The sequence below is a fragment of the Mobula hypostoma genome, chromosome 18 (assembly GCF_963921235.1).
Source record: "Mobula hypostoma chromosome 18, sMobHyp1.1, whole genome shotgun sequence".
Taxonomy (NCBI): domain Eukaryota; kingdom Metazoa; phylum Chordata; class Chondrichthyes; order Myliobatiformes; family Myliobatidae; genus Mobula; species Mobula hypostoma.
In genome coordinates this window covers 14,771,115-14,789,915 of record NC_086114.1, presented here as the reverse complement: position 1 = coordinate 14,789,915, position 18,801 = coordinate 14,771,115, and the positions used below count along the sequence as shown (strand labels likewise).

General features: G+C 41.4%; 1 protein-coding gene across 4 annotated transcripts in view; it reads left to right on the top strand.

The window, feature by feature from the left end:
• Positions 1–18,801, top strand: part of csk (C-terminal Src kinase) — a 138,290-nt gene that overhangs the window by 79,001 nt on the left and 40,488 nt on the right. Inside the window, exon 1 of one of the 4 annotated variants that reach the window (XM_063070486.1) lies at positions 1,824–2,102. The exons of the other annotated variants lie outside the window; for them this stretch is intronic. The gene's annotated coding sequence lies outside the window, so the exon portion shown is untranslated. Of the gene's footprint in view, positions 1–1,823; positions 2,103–18,801 lie in introns of those variants that run through there. 4 annotated transcript variants of the gene reach the window in all.

Genomic DNA, 18,801 nt, shown 5'->3' with positions numbered 1-18,801 from the left:
ATGGCTGCCTCTTGTTCTAAGATGAGGCCATGCTCAGGATGGGGCAACAGTACCTTGTATTCTGTCTGGATAGCCTCCAACTTGGTGGCATGAATATCGATTTCTCCTTCCAGTGTAAAAAAAAATAAATTCCCTCCCCCTCCAAAAAAAAAGGCCATTCTATTCCCCACGATGGCCTTTACTATTACTTACCTGCCTATCACTTTCCCTGGGTCTCTTTCTCCACCCCCTCCCCCACTCTTCGCTTTCTTCTACAGTCCACTGTCTTCTGTTATATTTCCCCCCTCCTCCAGCTCTTGATCTTTCCCACCCACTTAGTTTCACCTATCACCCTCTAGCTATCCTCCTTTCTTCAGCCCCCCCCCCATTCACATGTTAGTCTGATGTCTTCCCCATTCCTTTCCAGTACTGAAGAAGGGTCTTGGCCCAAAACACTGATTGCTTATTCAGTTCCTTAGCTGCTGCCTGACTTGCTGAGTTCCTCCAGCATTTGGTATTGCTTTGGATTTGCAGCATCTGCAAACTTTCTGGTGTTTAAGGTGTATTATGGCAGTGTTAATCTCACTGGAGAGTTGATGCACTGCTGAGACAGATTTGGCTGCTTTGTTGTAATGACTTACTCATGTTCTGATGATCTAGACAATCTGAACAATGATCAAATTTAAAAATCGGAAATGCCAAAGGATTTGCAGCTCATATTGTAGGATTCCCTAAAGGTTAGCTTGCTGGCTGAGTCAGGAGTAAGGAAGCATTCATTTCAAGAGTACTGGAATTTAAAAGTAAGCATGTAATGTTAAGGCCCTATAAGGTATTGGCGAAACCACATTTGGAGTATTGAGCAGTTTTGGACCCTATATCGAAGACAGGATCTCCTGGCCTTGGAAAGGGCCCAGCAGAGGTTCATAAGAATGTTCCTGTGGATGAAAGGGTTAATGTATGAGGAGTGTTTGGCTCTGTGCCTGGACTCGCTGGAGTTAAGAAGAATGGGTGATGTCTCGATGAAATCTATTGAATATTGAAAGCTGTAGATACAGTGGATGTGAAGAGGATGTTTCCTTTGGTGGGAGAGTCTTGGACTAGAAGGTCCTTTTAGAACAGAGTTAAGGGATTTTCTTTAGCCAGAGGGTGGTGAATCTGTGAAATTAATTGCCACAAGATGGTTGTGGGGGCCCAAGTCGTTGGGTATATTTGAAGTGGAGGTTGATAGGTTCATGATGTCAAAGGTTATGGGAAAAGGCAGTAGAATGGGATTGAAAGGGATAATAAATCAGTCATGGCAGAGCAGACTCAGTGGGCTGAATGACCTTGTTCTATTCCATGCCTTGTGATTTTATTTTTTGGATATCTTGGACTTTGTGCAGCTACAGCAGGTGTAATGCCATATTGTAACTATGCATATTTCTTTCCAGAGTTTTGCAAAAGATGAGCATTCTAAATCATCCAACTGGAATGACAACAATTACTTGTGACTTAAAAGTTTGAGTCAAGTATGTTCAGTTTTCATGCCCCACCCATGTTCCTTAATTAACTTCATCTTAAAGTTTGGGTTGAAGAATTGTTTTTTTTTAAATGTTTATGCTGTTTTAACTTCCATTTGGAATTTTTTCAAGATGCAGGAAATTGCTATCCAAAATTACTACATTTGAGTTCATAATGTGTGAAACACATTGGTATATTGAGCTGCAGATGGAATATGCTAATAATTTCAGTTGCACATTGCTCATTGGCTGAACTGTTATCAGTTGTGGGGGAGACTGCCTTGCTATTGGTGTAAGAATTTGACTGGAAAGCTGGGTGCTGGGTGGCTGCATCAGAATCTCTCAGATCTCTGAAAAATCTGCATTGCATTTTGCTCATGGTGCCTATGCTGCAGAAATTATCAGACTGACCAGCATACCTTGAGCATTCACCAGTGGGAAAAGTGCATTCGCAATTTTGGAACCCTGTGGATTTGCTGAAGTGATATCAACAGGGATTTTGCTATTTGGTCCATTCTTGATGTTCCTTTGTGGCAGCTGAAACACGGTGACTCATCTGTGCTCTGACCAACAGACAGCCAGAAGAATTTTCAGGCGAGTCTTGGCTCTGAACATCTCAGCCAGGTGTGCTTTCTTAGCCCCTATTTTGCACTACATTTTTTTTTACTTGATTGTATGAGGAATACTATTTATTCTGCTTACATTTTAAGTGTTGAGAATGTACTGAAATGGTCAAGCCAGATGTTTCTCATAAATGATTCAGTGATGATAATGGTATTGAAAGTGGACCCGTTTAGTGGTTTTAGCCATTTACAACGCTGCACAGTGCTTAATGTTATTGCCCTATGGCTGTCCGGATAATCACCATTCTATTGTTTGAAAGGAGGACGACAGAATGTGCGTTAATTGGGAGAGGCAAGGTTGCACCCCTTTCTCTATTAACCTTTCACAGCTAAACTGCAGAAATGAGCCTCGGAGAAACGCCTGTGTGCAAGATTGCAGAAGTAGAGGCTTTTTGTCAGAGTACAAAGCAGTAATCCCTCCAGTGTTTAAATGCTGTGACTGCAGAATGCTGCTTATCTGTGTGAAGGAGTCGGTGCATGCCCCTCAGTGTTGCATCAGTCTGCAGAATAGGCCAGTCCCATCGTTTGTAATAGTACAGTTGTGCACTCAAGGAGGCTCTGTGGTCACCTATCATTTATTGTGCTGACATTTCATTGTTGTACTGTTAATTAACCTACTCTGTTTGGAAAGCCAGTGCTGTTAAAGTGAGAATTTTTTTTTTAGCTGAAGGTTAATATTGCAAATAAAAAAGCCTAAATTAACAGCTTTGTGTTAATGCTCTTCATGCATGATATTCTTGCAAGCTATATCTGTTGCAGACATGGTTTATAATTCTTCTGCCTAATGCTAGATTCAAATAAGTGGGCTTGTGATACAGTTTTTTTTTGTTGAGACGAGGGTTTTTGTTGAAATGTCGATGAAAAGTTTGCAATTTTTGTTGATTCAGAATACAGATATGAAGTCTTGCCTTTGAAAGTCTAACATTACAAACTGCTTATTCTACCCTGCTAATTCGACTCTTCAAAATGTAGCTATTATACTCTCCAGGTCCTTCCAGTTGTAAGCCTGAGTTGTGTGTTTCTCTAACCTCTACCCACCCCTAGTGTGGGGTCAATTCTAATTTTTGCAGAGCATTCCCCAGTGGTGAATTTGAGGTTGGGACTTCGAACAAATACAGCAATTGAACATTCCTACCGGTTTATATTGCGGGTGCTTGGCTGCTCAAGAGATTTACTCCTATGTACTTTAAGAGCCCTGAGTTACCAGCTGGGCTTGCTGCTATGAATATTTCTAAATGTGGATTGATTATTGAAGATTAAATGTGCATTCTGGCACTTGTACATTAACAGGAGGTGCTAGTGTGTAATTCTGCTAAACAAAATGGCAGGAAGAATAGTTATAGTGAAGGTACGTTCAATCTCAGCCAGCAATTAGCATGCTGCACTGAAAACAAAGCTAATTTGGTGGGTATGAGTTGCTTTTGGGTACCATGGTTTGTTATAGTGTCACTATAGTTTGGCCCACTAAATATCTACCAATTTGTATAGAGCAATCCAGTCAGTCTCCTTTTCTCATTCTACCCCCTTAGTCCTGTATTATTTCCTTCCAGTCTATCCAATTTCATTTTGAAGTCCTTCCCTCTGCTTCTGCCCTAGTTGCCAGTGGGTTCCATGGACTAGTGTCATTCAGAAGAAATATTCTTAGTCCCTCTGCTTGTTCAGTACCTTAAATTCATGTCCATGCTTGTTCTTGTACAATCAGCTGGGAAGGATAGTCACCTTTGTTTACCGTAACTTGTCATAATTATGCACATATGTCAGATCTCCTTTTTAACTTCCACTGCTCGAAGGATAACAATTCCTACCTCCTTTGTCTAATTTATGAATCTAAAGTCTATTAAAAACATTTAGATAATTTTTTGCATTCTCCCAGGTACCATCTTGTGCTTTGTAAAGTGTGGTGTCCTGAATTGGATTCAGTTTTTTAAGTTACAGCCACAGTACTATGAAGTTTGACCATTATTTCCTACCCTTTGTACTTGATGCTTTTTAATGTAGCTTAAGGTCCCTCATGATCAGTTAACTACTATCATTGATGAATGCACACAAACTCCAGGTTATCTGTCCCTCTGCACTCTTTAAAGCTACCGGTATGCCTATATTTCCTCCTGATATCCTCAGATATCTGTTTGGATGATACGACTGGAGTGATAGGAAAGGGTGATGACCCTAAGGGATGATAAGCAGATCGAAATGAGATGTTACTTTTCTTAACATGGGATCAGAAAGTTTTGGGTGAACGCTGCTTGAATCACAGCTGGGAGATGGGCATAGAATTTTGTAGGTTAAGAAGTTTGCTGATATAATTGCATGTGCACATGTATGAAACTCAGTTTGAGGTCAGTATGATGCCAATATCTCAGATTCATATTTATTTATCTAAAGTCTATATCGCAACATACAATGAAATACGTTGTTTGCGTTAACAACCAGCACAACCTAAGGATATACTGGGAGCAGATATCAAATGTCACCATACATTCCAGCACTGATACAGCGTGCCCATCATAGTCATACTTTATTGATCCCGGGGGAAATTGGTTTGCACCATAAATAATTAAATAGTAATAAAACCATAAATAGTTAAATAGCAATATGTAAATTATGGCAGGAAATAAGTCCAGGACCAGCCTATTGGCTCAGGGTGTCTGACCCTCCAAGGGAGGAGTTGTAAAGTTTGATGGCCTCAGGCAGGAATGACTTCCTATGACGCTCAGTGTTGCATCTCGGTGGAATGAGTCTCTGGCTGAATGTACTCCTGTGCCCACCCAGTACATTATGTAGTGGATGGGAGACATTGTCCAAGATGGCATGCAACGGATAGCATCCTCTTTTCAGACACCACCGTCAGTCCAGTTCCATCCCCACAACACCACTGGCCTTACGAATGAGTCTGTTGATTCTGTTGGTGTCTGCTACCCTCAGCCTGCTGCCCCAGCACACAACAGCAAGCATGATCACACTGGCCACCACAGACTCGTAGTTCATGTTCATAGAACAGAAGCAACAAAACAACAGTAAACAAGACCCATGTCTCCTTCCCAACCACCAACATGCGTGCACACACCCCTCCTACCCCTCCCTCCCTAACCCCTCCTCCCCCAATACCAGTCTCCAGTGGACTCTCAGATTCAGAGACATGGAGCCTTTGACTTCAACAATGGACACACAGACCCTGGGCTCAAATCATCAAATGAAAAGGGGCTGGGTTTCATATGTTATTTGTGCCCATTCTAATACAATGTATTTTTTCTGGATTGCGTGCATTTGAAGCAATTACTTAGCAAGTGAAAAGATTAGCCAAACCTGTTGTCCACAGAGTAATTTAAGAAAAATTTGGCTGGGTACTTGAGTGAGGGGGGGGTGGGCGTGGAGGGTTTTGGTCTCGATGTGGATCGATGTGCTCTGCAGAATAATAGTTTGGCATAGATTAGATAGGCCAAAGGGCCTGTTTATCTGCTATAGTGTTCTATGACACTATTGAAATAGTGTGCGAAATCTCTAAACTTTAAAACTATTGCAAGAACACCAGTAGACTAAAGCTTTCCTCCCTGGAATCGGGTAACATTTTGTACGGAAAGCACTTTTACTGTTACAAGCCATGCAAAAGGAAGAAAACAGGCCTAAAAATCCCTCAAAAAGGTTGCACTTCAATAAATCAATTTCGCCCAGGAAAAAATCACAATTGTGAATTTGCTCCCCAGCTAGCTTCCCTCAGCATCCATCTAGTAACCTAGAACACAGACTAGTAATCTACAAGAACACAAGGAATTGCAAACTTGTAAGATTCTCCTAACAAGGCGAAATTCAGGAATTGGCTGTAGTATTTCTCCTAAGTACATTTGCAGCATACTTTTTTGACCAAGAATGCTTAGTTCTTGACCATTTCAGATACTCAAACTGGATTTAGCTTGTTTTCATTGTGCACACGCGTGCACACATGCCACCTTTCAGTTTCGATTTATGGTTGATTACATTATGTGTCTGACGTCCTTCAACTTAAATATCATTTACAGTAATGCTTGTCTTTTCATATCTAGTCACCTCAAAGTGATGCTCTGAGCATCCTAGTGACTAGTTACCCACAACCATTTTCTGCCAAGATTTTCCCATAAACATAAGTGAAGGAGCACGTTAATTAATGCAGTTATTTGGTGGTCTTTTTTGAACTTAATGTTTAGTTAGTGCCCTCAGAGCAACTTAAGGGCTGTTAACATCTGGAAAACCCTTCAATGTGCAGCTGAATAAAAACCTATCACTTTTTTTCAATAAAGACAAGCTTATTCCTTAAGCGCGTTGGTTTTTGTAACTCCCAGTGCCATCATGGGTATTAACCTCCATAGTATCCAAGACACCACTGAGGAATGGAGCCTCAGAAAGGTGATGTTCACCATTAGGGACCACCACCACCCAAGACTTGCCCTCCTCTCATTGTTGAAATCGTGAAGGAGGTACAGAAACCTGAAGGCACACACTCAATGATTCAGAAACGGCTTCTTCCCCTCTGCCATTCGATTTCCTAATGGACATTGAGCCCATGAACATTACCTCACTACTTTTTAATTTCTATTTTTGTGTGACTTATTTAACTGTTATACATACAATTGCAAGAAAAAGTTTGTGAACCCTTGGCAATTACCTGGTTTTCTGCCTTAATTACTCATAAAATGTGGTCTGATCTTCATCGAAGTCACAAAAATAGACAAACACAATCTGCCTCAACTAATAACACACAAACAATTGTACTTTTCATGTCTTTATTGAACACATTGTTTAATTAATCGTAGTCCAGGCTGGAAAAGTATGTGAACCCTTGCAGTTAATAACTGGTAGAACCTCCTTTAGCAGCAATAATCTCCTCCAACGTTTCCTGTAGCTGCTGACCAGACTTGACGATGGTGAGGATGTATTTTAGACCATTCCTCCATACAAAACTGTTTCAATTCATCATTATTTCTGAGATATCTTGCATGAACAGCCATCTTCGGGTCATGTCACAGCATCTCAATTGGACTAAGGTCTGAACTTTGACTTGGCCATTCCAAAACACTAATTTTGTGCTTTTTAAACCATATATTGAAATACTCTTGTGTTTCAGATCATTGTCTTGTTGCATCATCCAACTTGTATTAAGCTTCAGGAGGCAAATTGCTCCCCTGACCTTTTCCTGTAAAATGTCTTGATACAATTTTGAATTCATTGTTTCCTCAATGATTGCAAACTACCCAGGCCCCGAGGCAGCAAAGTAGCCCCAAACCATGATGCGCTTTCCACCATGCTTCACAGTTGGGATGAGGTGTTTGTGTGCAGTGCCCTTTTTCCTCCAGTCATAGTGGTGTGAATTTCTGCCAGAAAGTTTAACTTTTATCTCAAATGTCCACAGAACTTTGTCCCAGAAGTATTGTGGAACATCCAGGTGGTCCTTTGCAAAGTTGAGACCTGCAACAATGTTTTGTTTTGGAGAGTAGTGGTTTCCTCCATTGTGTCCTTTCCTGAATACCATTCTTGTTCAGTGTTTTTTTTTATGATGTACACATGAACAGAGACATTAGCAGGTTCTAGAGATCTCTTTGTGCCAGTCTTTTGCTGTTACCCTTGGGTTCTTTTTTTCTTCCTTCAGCATTGCATGTTATGCTCTTGGTGTGATATTTCCAGGATGACCACTCCTTGGGAGAGAAGCAACAGTACTGAATTTCCTCCAATTTCTCTCACTGTGGACTGATGAGCATTCAGGTCTTTCAAAATGCTTTTGGAGCCTTTCCCAGCTTTGTGCATCTCTACAATTCTTATAAGGTCCTCTGAAAGTTGTTTTGATCAAGGTGTGGTGCACATAAACAGTTCTTGAAGAGCCAGCTCTGTTAGTAACCTGACTGTGCATTTTTGTAGGGCAGGGCACCTCTGCAACCCACATCTCATTGATTGGAACACCTGACTCCAAATAGCTTTTGTAGAAGGCATTATCCCAGAGATTCACATACTTTTTTTTAAACCTAGACTGTGATTGTTTAAATGGTGTACTCAGTATTGACAAGAAGTACAATTGTTTGTATATTTTTAGTTGAGGCAGATTGTGTTTGTCTATTATTGTGACTTAGATGAAGATCAGACCATATTTTATGAGTGAGTAATGCAGAAAATCAGGTAATTGCCAAGGGTTAACAAACTTTTACTTGCAACTGTATATATTCCTTTGTTCAGTTTTTTTCCTGTATTATCATGTATTGTACTGCTGCCACAAAGTTAACAAATTTCACAACATGTGCTTTTGTAATGGACTGGATTACATTCATAATCCTGCAAATTTCTTTTGGTCTTGGGGATAGCAGTTGTCACACCAAGCTGTGATACATCCAGATAGGATGCTTTCTTTGGTAAAAGTTGATGATGTTATGGAGGACATACCAAATTTCCTTAGCCTTCTGAGAAAGTAGATGCACCAGTACCCGGAAAAATTCTTTAAAAATGTAGGGTAAAATTTGTGTTAATTCAGCTTTCTTAAACTTGGGAACTTCTGTGCTTGAAGTCAAAGAATTTGCTTCCTAGTTTGCTTCATTATTGAAACCTACGGAATATAGAAAGGCTAGACAGAGTGGACATGGAAATGGTGTTTCCAATATTGGATGAGTCTAGAACCCGAGGGCACAGCCTCAGAATAGAAGAATGCTATTCAGAACAGCGATGAGGAATTTCTTTAGCCAGCGGGTGGGGAGCATCTGGAATTCAAAGACTGCTTTGGAGGCCAAGTCATTAGGAATATTTAAAGTGGAGTTGGATAGTTACTTACTGTGAAAGCCTTTCTACAGTCATGTGGAGAAAGCAGGAGAACAGGGTTGAGAGTGACTATCAGCCAAGATTGAATAACGGAGCAGACTCAATGGGCTGAATAGCCCAATTCTGCTTCTATGACTTTTGGTTATCCTGGTTTGGAGGGGGAATGTTGCTCTTGATGTGTGTACAATTACAATTCCAACAATGAATGAAGATTTATATTTAATGTGGTATCAAGAATGCAGCTGGCATTATTAATAATATGCATTAAATACTTGATTACCATGATTCATTTCGTGTGCAGGGCTGGACACTAAAAATAGCTGGAGATTGTAATTATGGAAGAATCCATGTTGGTAAAGTGAATTACTTGTGACTACTACTACTACGTCGACTCAGGCCTTGGGGGCCAGTGTTGGGCACGATGACGGACTCTCCATTTCTCCCTCTCCCTCATCAGTGTGTTCAGTTCATCTACATTAGCTGCGCCGCTGTCTAATAAGTGGAAAAATTTAGTTCCAAAGGGGTGTTAAACAATATAACTGTAACTCAAATGGGCAAATAGTGTGGGCTGTAAACTTCTGAATTTCCTTTGCTCCCTTTTTGTGATGACATGACAAAGTGGTACAGAGTGAAATAAATGCTAGCTCAGTAGCTGGTCAACAGGATGGTGCAGTGCAGTACTCGAGCCATGATAATAATCTTGAGATTTGCAGTTGCTTAAACACGAAACTTCAGAAGTTTAAATGTACTCACAGCTTTTTAATCTTGTGTAATGCACAAGATCTCGACAAGTCAGGCAGCATCTTTGGAGGGGAATAAATAGGCACCATCTTGGGCTGAGACCCTTCTGGATTTGTAAGGAAAGAAACCTGATTAAGAAAGCGGAGAGAGAGATGGAGGGCAGGAGTAGAAGCTGAAAGGTGATGGGTGAGACCAAGTAAGGTGGAAGGTTACATAGGAGGAGGGGGTGGGGTGATGAAGTTAGAAGCTGGGAAGAGAATGCTGAATAGGTGGAAGAGATAAAGGCCTGAAGGAAGAATTGAATAGGAGAGGACAGTGGACCATGGAAGAAAGGAAAGGAGGAGGGGAGCTAGAGGAAAGTGATGGACAGTTGAGAAGAGAATGAGAGGATAACCAGATGGGGAATGGAAAAAGATAAAGGAGGAGTAATTACTGGAAGCTAATTACTCCTCCTTCCTTTTCTTCCATGGTCTATCACTTTCCTCTGGTTCCCCTCTTCCTTTGCTTCTGTCGTTCACTGTCCTCTCCAATCAGATTCCTGCTTCAGCCACCTCTTCCACCTCCCAACTTCCTACTCCATCCCCACCACCCCCTTCCTCTCACCTGATCTCACCCATTACCTGCCAACTTGTACTCCTCACCCTCCTTATTCTGTTTTCTGTTCCCATCCTTTCCAGTCCTGATGAAGGGTCTCAACCCAAAAGTCAACTGTTCATTTCCTAAAAATACAAAAGTTTGTAGATGTTGCTTGGCCTGCTGAGTTCCTCTAGCATTTTGTGCATGTTGCTCAAGATTTCCAGCATCTGTAGAATCTCCTGGTTTTTTTTCAATATAGGCAAGCTTTTCTCAAATGTTTCTTTTAACAATGTTATATCTACAATTTTCCTTGAGTGAGATCCCAGTTAGCAAGAATGAAGATGTGATATTCAACCAGAAGACTTTGCCATTGAAGACCATAGTAATAGAACATTCTCAATTTCCTCAACTTTCAATTCCCTGACTCTGACTACCTCATTTTCATCATAGAATTCCAATCCTTGTACTCGTCTATTCTGCCATCATGAAGACTTTGAAGCTCTCTGTTTCTTTCTCAGTAAAAGACCCAACCATTTCCCCTCCAGCACTGTCATCTGTCTGGCAGAGCTGGTCCTCGCTCTCAACAATTTCTCCTTAAGCTCCTCACACTTTCTGTAAACTCAAGGAGTAGCCACGGGCACTTGCATGGGCCCCAGCTATGCCTGCCTTTATGCTGGCTATGTAGAATAGTTCATGATTCAAGTCTTCACTGATAATGCTCCCCAACTCTTTCCTGCACTACATTGATGGCTGCATTGGTGCTCCTTCAACACCCATGCTGGGCTCATCAGCTTCATCAACTTTGCCTCCAACTTCCCTTAAATTCACTTGGTCTATTTCCGACGTCTTTCTCCCCTTTCTCTGTCGCTCTGTCTCTCCATATCTGAAGGCAATCTTTCTACCGATGTCTTTTATAAACCTATCGATTATTATGCCCATCTTCCCTGCCCTGTCTCCTGTAAAAATGCTACTCCCTTTTCTCAGTTCCTTTGTCTTTGCTGCATGTGCTCCAGGATGAGGTTTTCCTTTCCAGGACATCAGAGACACCTTCTTCTTTCAAAGAACAGGGTTTCTCTTCCTCCACCATTGATGCTGCTTCACCCACATCTCCTCCATTTCCTGGGCATCTGTGCTCACCCCATCTTCTGCCACATTATCAGGGATAGAGTTCCTCTTGTCCTCACCTACCACCACATGAGCCTCCGCATTCAACATCTCATTCTCTGCAACTTCTGCCATCTTCATTAGGATCCTACCACTAAACGCATTTTTGCCACTTCCTCACCCTCCACTTATGCAGACATCACTGTCTGTGATTTCCTTGTCCAGTCATCCCTCTCCACTAATCCATCAACTGACACATTACCTGCAAGTGACATTACCTACAGCTGTCTGTTTATGTCCTCCCTTGCCTCAATTCAGAGCCCCAAGAAATCTTCTCAGGTGAGGCAACATTTCCTCTGCAAATCTGTTTGGGCTGTCTATTGTATGTGGTGCTCCATATTAAGTCTCCTCTATATTGGCGAGACCCAATGTAAATTGGGGGATTGCTTTATTGAGCACCTCTGCTCCATCTGCCAAAAGCAGAATTTCTTGGTGGCCAACAATTTTAATTCCTAAACCCCATTCCCGTTCTGACATGCCGCTCCATCCTCCCATTGTGATATCCTCGTCTTTTGCAAAGATGAGTTTACTCTCAGGGCGGAGGCAGCAACACTTCATATTCCGTTTGAATGGCCTCCAACCTGATGGCATGAGCACTGATTACTTCCAGTAATAATTTTTCCCTCTCCTCTTCCCTCTTCAGTTCACCACTCTGGCTTCTTGCCTCCTCACCTGCCTATCACCTCCCCTTAGTACCCCTCCTTCGTCCTTTTTTCTCCCATGGACCACTCTGTCAGATTCCTCCTTCTTACTTTTCCTATTCACCAGGCTTCATTTGCCATCTTCTAGTTAGTTCTCCTTCCCCTCCCACCTCCACCTTTTTGTTCTAGTGCCTTCTCCCTTCCTTTCCAGTCCTATTGAAGGGTCTCAGCCTGAAAAATTGATTGTTTATTCATTTCCGGGGATGCTGCCTGACCACCTGAGTTCCTCCAGCATTTTGTGTGTGTGTGTGTGTGTTGCTCTGTATTTCCAGCTTCTGCAGAATATATTGTGTAATAGAATATTTATGGATGTATATATAAGATGCAGCAGTTGTCACCAAGGTTTAGGAGAAAAGATGGAGTGAACTAAAGCCTATTCCAGGACTGCTTTAAAGGAGGGAGGTATGTTTACAGCCAAACTTAATGATTTTTGGTGGTACGGGGGTGGCTGGGTGAAGTTGTTGGGAATGTGAGCAAGGCACAAATTGGGGGGAAAAATGCAGTCTTGTAAAACAGTATAAGCTTTGGGGGAGAAAAGTGGGTGGGGGTTACAGAACAATTGGGTAAATGTAACGTAATAAAGAAATATAAACATCAATTAAAATTTTGTATGTGTTTATCTGTACAGAATAGCTGGTCCAGGTTAATGTACTTACTAACACAGGATGTGTTGTTGTGTTGCACGCTGCAGTGTTATCTTGTGTTCAACAGAATTAACGCCTATTGATTTTTATTAAAATCTTATTTTGTATGAGCCACCAAAAAAGTGAATCGGTAGTCCTGATGAAGGGCCTTGGCCCAAAACATCAACTGTTTATTCTGTTTCCATAGATGCTGCCTGACCCGAGTTCCTCCATCATTTTGTGTGTGTTATGCTGAAGCAGTAGTTATGTGTTTACCCCATTATGCACATTATAACAAAAAAATTTAATACCCTCACTTTATTGCTGAGTTAAATTCCCAAATGACACAATTCAGCTAGCTACAGGTTTTCAAAATTGCAGTAAAATTGTTTCAAATTCCATTTGCTCATTTTAGGATGTGATTTGATATGAGTGAGAATTGTTCTCTGCATGAAATTGTGATGCTCTGGGTTTGTCAGAGTGAAAATGCAAAAAGGAGATTGGGAAAATTAATGCATTTATATTCATCTTTTGCCTAAGTATTTCTGGAGATGGGCATTTTGATTTGGGTCCTTTTTTATGAAGCCTGTTCTCTCACTTGCTCCCTGTCTGCCAAACTGTGTGGAAATTTAAAACAGTATGAAAAGAAACATTCCCTCTTCCCCCCCAAATCCACCAACCCCACCCCCCCCACGTTCCTATGGAGCTGGTGACAGATAATTTATTGTGAAGTGTTCTGAGCTAAATGTACTTTTTTTTTCAGACACTTCCTATCAGCTCTTGAGTTTTTTTGAAGCTTGGAGCATTCCTGGTTTGACAGCATTAAAGCAGAAGTACTGTATACACCAGATGGTGCCACTTCAGTGTTTTAACACGCCTGGATTAATGAGCTTTAAATACTTAATCTGTACCAAGAATTTCTGTAACACTTTTTCTATAAACAAATATTACTATCATTTTCTGGGCTAAAATAGTCTGAGCATGTGGAAACATGATATCAAAGTAGAAATAGACATTTTGACTCTTGGAGCCTATTGTCCCAATCAATACTATAGAACCGATCCTCTATCTTCATATCATATTCCTGTACTCTCCCCTTAACCCATGGTGCCTTTTGTCTAGATATTTACCTAATTTATTTAATGATTTGGCTCCTGAAACTCTGTGCTGACAAATCCCATAGGCTCACCATGTAGATGGAGAAATTTCTTTGCCTCGTCCTTAAATATCTCGCCCTGTTATTTGAGACTGACCATATTCCAGACAACACAGCTAGAGAGCATTATCCTCCCTGTACCCAGCCAGTCTGGCCCTGCCAGGTTTTTGTACACTTCAGTTATATTCCCTCGTTCTTGCATGTTCTAGTGGACACAAACCTGGTTGAATAATCTCTCCTCATAGCATCTCTGGAATCTGGTAAATCTCTACTCCTGTAGAGCAATTATCCTGGGCAAAGAGACCCTACAGCACACAGTAACACATACAAAATGTGTGTAAATAAGCTGGCCTGAAGGTCGAGTATTCATTTTGGTCGACCAGCATTTTGTGTTATTGAAGATTTCCAGTATCCACAGGATCTCATCTCTAGCTGCAGCTAGAACAAGTGTGGAATTACAAGTTCAATTCTCATATACTTGATATAAATGATTTTTTAAAATTGTTTTCAAATTCCGAAGCACCTATAAAAGCTGGTTGTTAAGGCTTAGCAGTGGAATTTTCTAAATGTAGTCAGTTGCATTTTCTGCATGAAATGGTTACCTTTTCATTATTAATGATTGCTAAAGGTTCCTGAAACTACCTGCTGACTACTGTTAGTGATGCGATTTTCTCCACATGGTCAGAGGTTGGAATTGTATAGTGTTTTCTCTTGCTGAATACTAATAGGATGGCTTTGGAATTTGGAGCTAATGCTGAGTTTCCCTGTTCCATGTTCCAAACAGTTTGGCAGATTTAAGGATGGTGTCATGGGTGAGCTGTTATGAATTGTACATTATGGAGAGAGAATAAATTGGGACAGGTCAGATATAACTCTCGGATTTCTTGTGTCCTTCCCCCCCCCCTCCCCCACAGCAGTTAGTCTGGGGAAGGAAATACAGAGCAGGTAAAGCAAGTGTTGGTGTTGGAGTTAAATTGTAAGTCTAACTGGAAGTTTGTGTGAAGCTGGGTTTCCAAAGCCATTGAGTTAAATAAACCAGAGCTGAAAGCCAGCTGCCAACCCAAGTAATGAGTAGTCATTGTCAATATGTTAAGATCAGCCCGGATTCTTGATGTTGAAGAAGCCCAGCAAGTCAGGCAGCATCCATAGGGAAGAACGAATGGTTGACATTTCGGGCTGAGCACCTTAATCAGGACTCCTAATAGACCCCCTAAAGGATGCTGCCTGACTTGAGTTCTTCAAGCACTTTGTTCAAGATTTCCATCAGATGTCAACTTAGCTGTCAAAAATGTTTCTGAATTTCAAAAACTTAATTAAAACACTCGTAAATAATTAAAATATTTTAATGAAGCTGGTAATCCAATATATGTCTGTTGGCTCTTGCACTCCAGTAGATCCATGTGTTACAGGATGTTCTCACAATGAGTTGAATGGACTTGCTGTTCCTATGCTCCATCACAAATTGGAATTGAACCCCATGAAGAGGATTGGGAAATTCAGTGAAGCTTAATCAGCAATTTGGGGATATGAACAGGAATCTCAGACTTTATCACTTGCACAGCATAATACTGGCAATTAACACCAACACTTCAACATCCTACACCCCTTGTCTTCCAACTGTCTTTTAACCTTGTGGAAATAATCTATTTATGCCATTATTGCCAACATTCCCAGCAGAAGAATAAGAAAAATATATTCAGAAATAAAGTATTTTTATATTTGCTAGTAATGTAATTGCATGAATGAAATGACAGCCAGTTGGAGCTATGCGTCATTTGGTAGAAGGGCAATTTCCCCAAATACTAACAGATTTAGAGCACTGAATTTTTGTATAGTTTTTCAAAGGCAATTTGAATGCTGCTAATGCTTAGTCCATGGTTTATTGGAGGGTTTGTCGCAATTCAGATCTCAGTGCTCCATTTGGAAATTGTGTACAAGTGGTGGGAGTGGGATAAGAGTTGCAGATTTGAATCCAAGTCTTTTCGTGGGCATTAATAATTGGGAATGTTGTGGAAGTCATGGTAAAGCAAGGATAACCTAGGGCAGTGTAGTTGAGCAAGACCACTGGAGACATCTCTGCTTACTACAGATGTGATGGTTTGTACTCCAGCCAAACGTGTGAGGCCTCTGTGGTGAGACCTTTCCAAAAAGATCTCACTAAAACATAGCTTCCCTTTACACAGTAGGGGGTGCGAGGGGACAGATGAGAGAACAGAAGGATGTGAAACATACCCAACAACTAAGGCTCTATTCAATAGTCTTTTGTCGTTACTAACTTCAAAATACTGGCTATCCACATGAAAATTTGATTGAATGCCTACTTGCATGATCAAACACCATTCACAATTCAGGCATTAATGTTAAACATATACAATTTACAGCAATACAAAATGCTGGAGGAACTCAGCAGGACAGGCAAATTCTATGGAAGAGTAAACAGTCAACATTTTGAGCTGAGACCCTTCATCAGGACTGAAAAAGAAGCAGGAAGAAATCATATTAAGTAGGTTGGAGGAGGGGAGGAAGTACAAGGTGGCAAGTGGTAGGTGAAACCAGGGGAGGGGGGGGTGAAGTAAAGAGCTGGGAAGTTGATTGGTGAAAAAAGTAAAGGACTGGAGAAGAGGGAATCTGATGGGAGATCACAGAAGACCATGGAAGAAAGGGAAGGAGAAGAAGCACCAGAGGGAGGTGATGGGCAGGTGAGGAGATGTGGTGCGAGAGGAGAAACAGGAATGGGGAATGAAGTGTGGGGTGGGGGGGGTGTGGCATTTACCGGAAGTTCAAAAAATCTATGTGCATGCCAGCAGGTTGGAGGCTATCTAGATGGAATATAAGGGGTTGCTCCTTCAATCTGAGTAAGGCCTCATCATGGTAGTAGAGCAGGCTGTGGACTGGCATGTCAGAATGGAAATAGCAAGTAGAATTAAAATGTGTGGCCACTGGGAAAATCATGATTTTTAGATTATGAGGACACTTAGTTCTCGTTTATTGTCGTTTAGAAATGCATGCATTAAGAAATGATACAATGTTCCTTCAGTATGATATCACAGAGACACAGGACAGACCAAGACTAAAACTGACAAAAACCACATAATTATAACATATAGTTACAACAGTGCAAAGCAATGCCGTAATTTGATAAAGAGCAGACCATGGGCACGGTGTAAAAAAAAGTCTCAAAGTCCTGATAGCCCATCATCTCACGCAGACAGTAGAACGGAGAGACTCTCCCTGCCATGAACCTCCAGTGCCGCAAACTTGCCGATGCAGTACCCTGGAAGCACCCGACCACAGCCGACGCTGAGTCCATCCGAAAACTTCGAGCCTCCGACCAGCCCTCCAGCACCGAGCACCATCTTTGCCGAGCGCTTCGACTCCGCCCTGGCCGCCGAGCAACAAGCAAAGCCGAGGACTCGGCCTTCCCCTCTGGAAAAGTACCACAAGGGAAATCGGTGGGAAGGGATGAATGGACAAGGGAGTTGCTTAGGGAGCAGGCCCTGTGGAAAGTTGGTGGGGGGAGGGAAGATGTTCTTGATTGTGGGATCCCGTTAGTGATGGTGAAAGTTGCAGAGAATTATGTGCTGGACCCAGAGGCTGGTGGGTGGTAGGTGAGGACAAGAGGAACCCTATATCTGGTGTGGCGACAGGAGGATGGGTGAGGGCAGACGTGTGAAGTGGAACAGCTGCAGGTGAGGGCAGCATTCCATATACAATTGAACCATATACAGTTTACAGTAATCAATGTCTGTAACTGATAAGCCAATTCTGTATAAAAATAGCATTTTTCTTTTCAGACCTCAGAACGGTGTGGGTGAGAGGGGCCCGTGCTGTTCTTATTATGTACAGGTCAGATAAAAGGAATACACGAGTTGTAAGAGTGCCTGAGTTCTGGTCCCAGTTATTTTGGTAACTTTATTATCAGTGATGACAGTTACTTTAATGTCATAACTGGTTTTGTAAAGATGCTAGATGGAGAGTTGAAAGATCAACTTTAAAAAGCTGATTGCTATGGAGATTGCATTATTAATCACTGTTACATTTTGCCATGTTAATTGAGTAAAATAATTAATATTAACCTTTGCTGGTGAACGCAGCAGGCCAGGCAGCATCTCTAGGAAGAGGTGCAGTCGACGTTTCAGGCCGAGACCCTTCATTAGTCCTGACGAAGGGTCTCGGCCTGAAACGTCGACTGCACCTCTTCCTAGAGATGCTGCCTGGTGGCCTGCTGCGTTCACCAGTAACTTTTATGTGTGTTGCTTGAATTTCCAGCATCTGCAGAATTCCTGTTGTTTTAATATTAACCTTGTTGGAATTTTCATCCTGTGTTCATAGCTGACCAACAGTTGAAGTAAAAGCGCTTTTTACGTTCACCTGTGGGAAGAGCAAAAAAAAAATGATCTCAGTACAAGCCAAGTGGGGATTTCAGAGGAAACTTTCTCAAATACTGGAGTGCATGTGGAGCAGTTTCATACTGGAGATAAATGAGAGGAGGAAGTAGAAAGCTATTCTGATAAACAAGGGCTGGAAGCTGGAATAGTGCTTGGACACAATGGGCGGGAGGGGATTGTTCTTTTTGCTGTGTTTTACTATCTTATTGCATTTCCCTTGTGTGACCTCAATGAAATGACCAATATTGGTGGTATGCAAAATGGTTTTTACTGTACCTCAGTACATGTGAGAATAAAACTAATTAATATTTCACTGCTAAAACCTGATTTCATTGTCTGCTTAATGCAATCAATAGTCTCTTTTCTGCAGCAGGTGTTTCAGAATTCACATTTGTGATTCATATTTTGGCACTTGTCCAATTTTTCTGGTTGAATAATTTGAAGTTTTGCACATTTTACCCCAGTTTCTGGCAGAAGTGGGAACAAAAGTTCATTCTTGGATTAGACACAAAAAATATTGTGTGAATTGTTTTAAAACAAACGTTTGTAAAGCGTAAGTGGCTGTTCCAAGTTACAATGG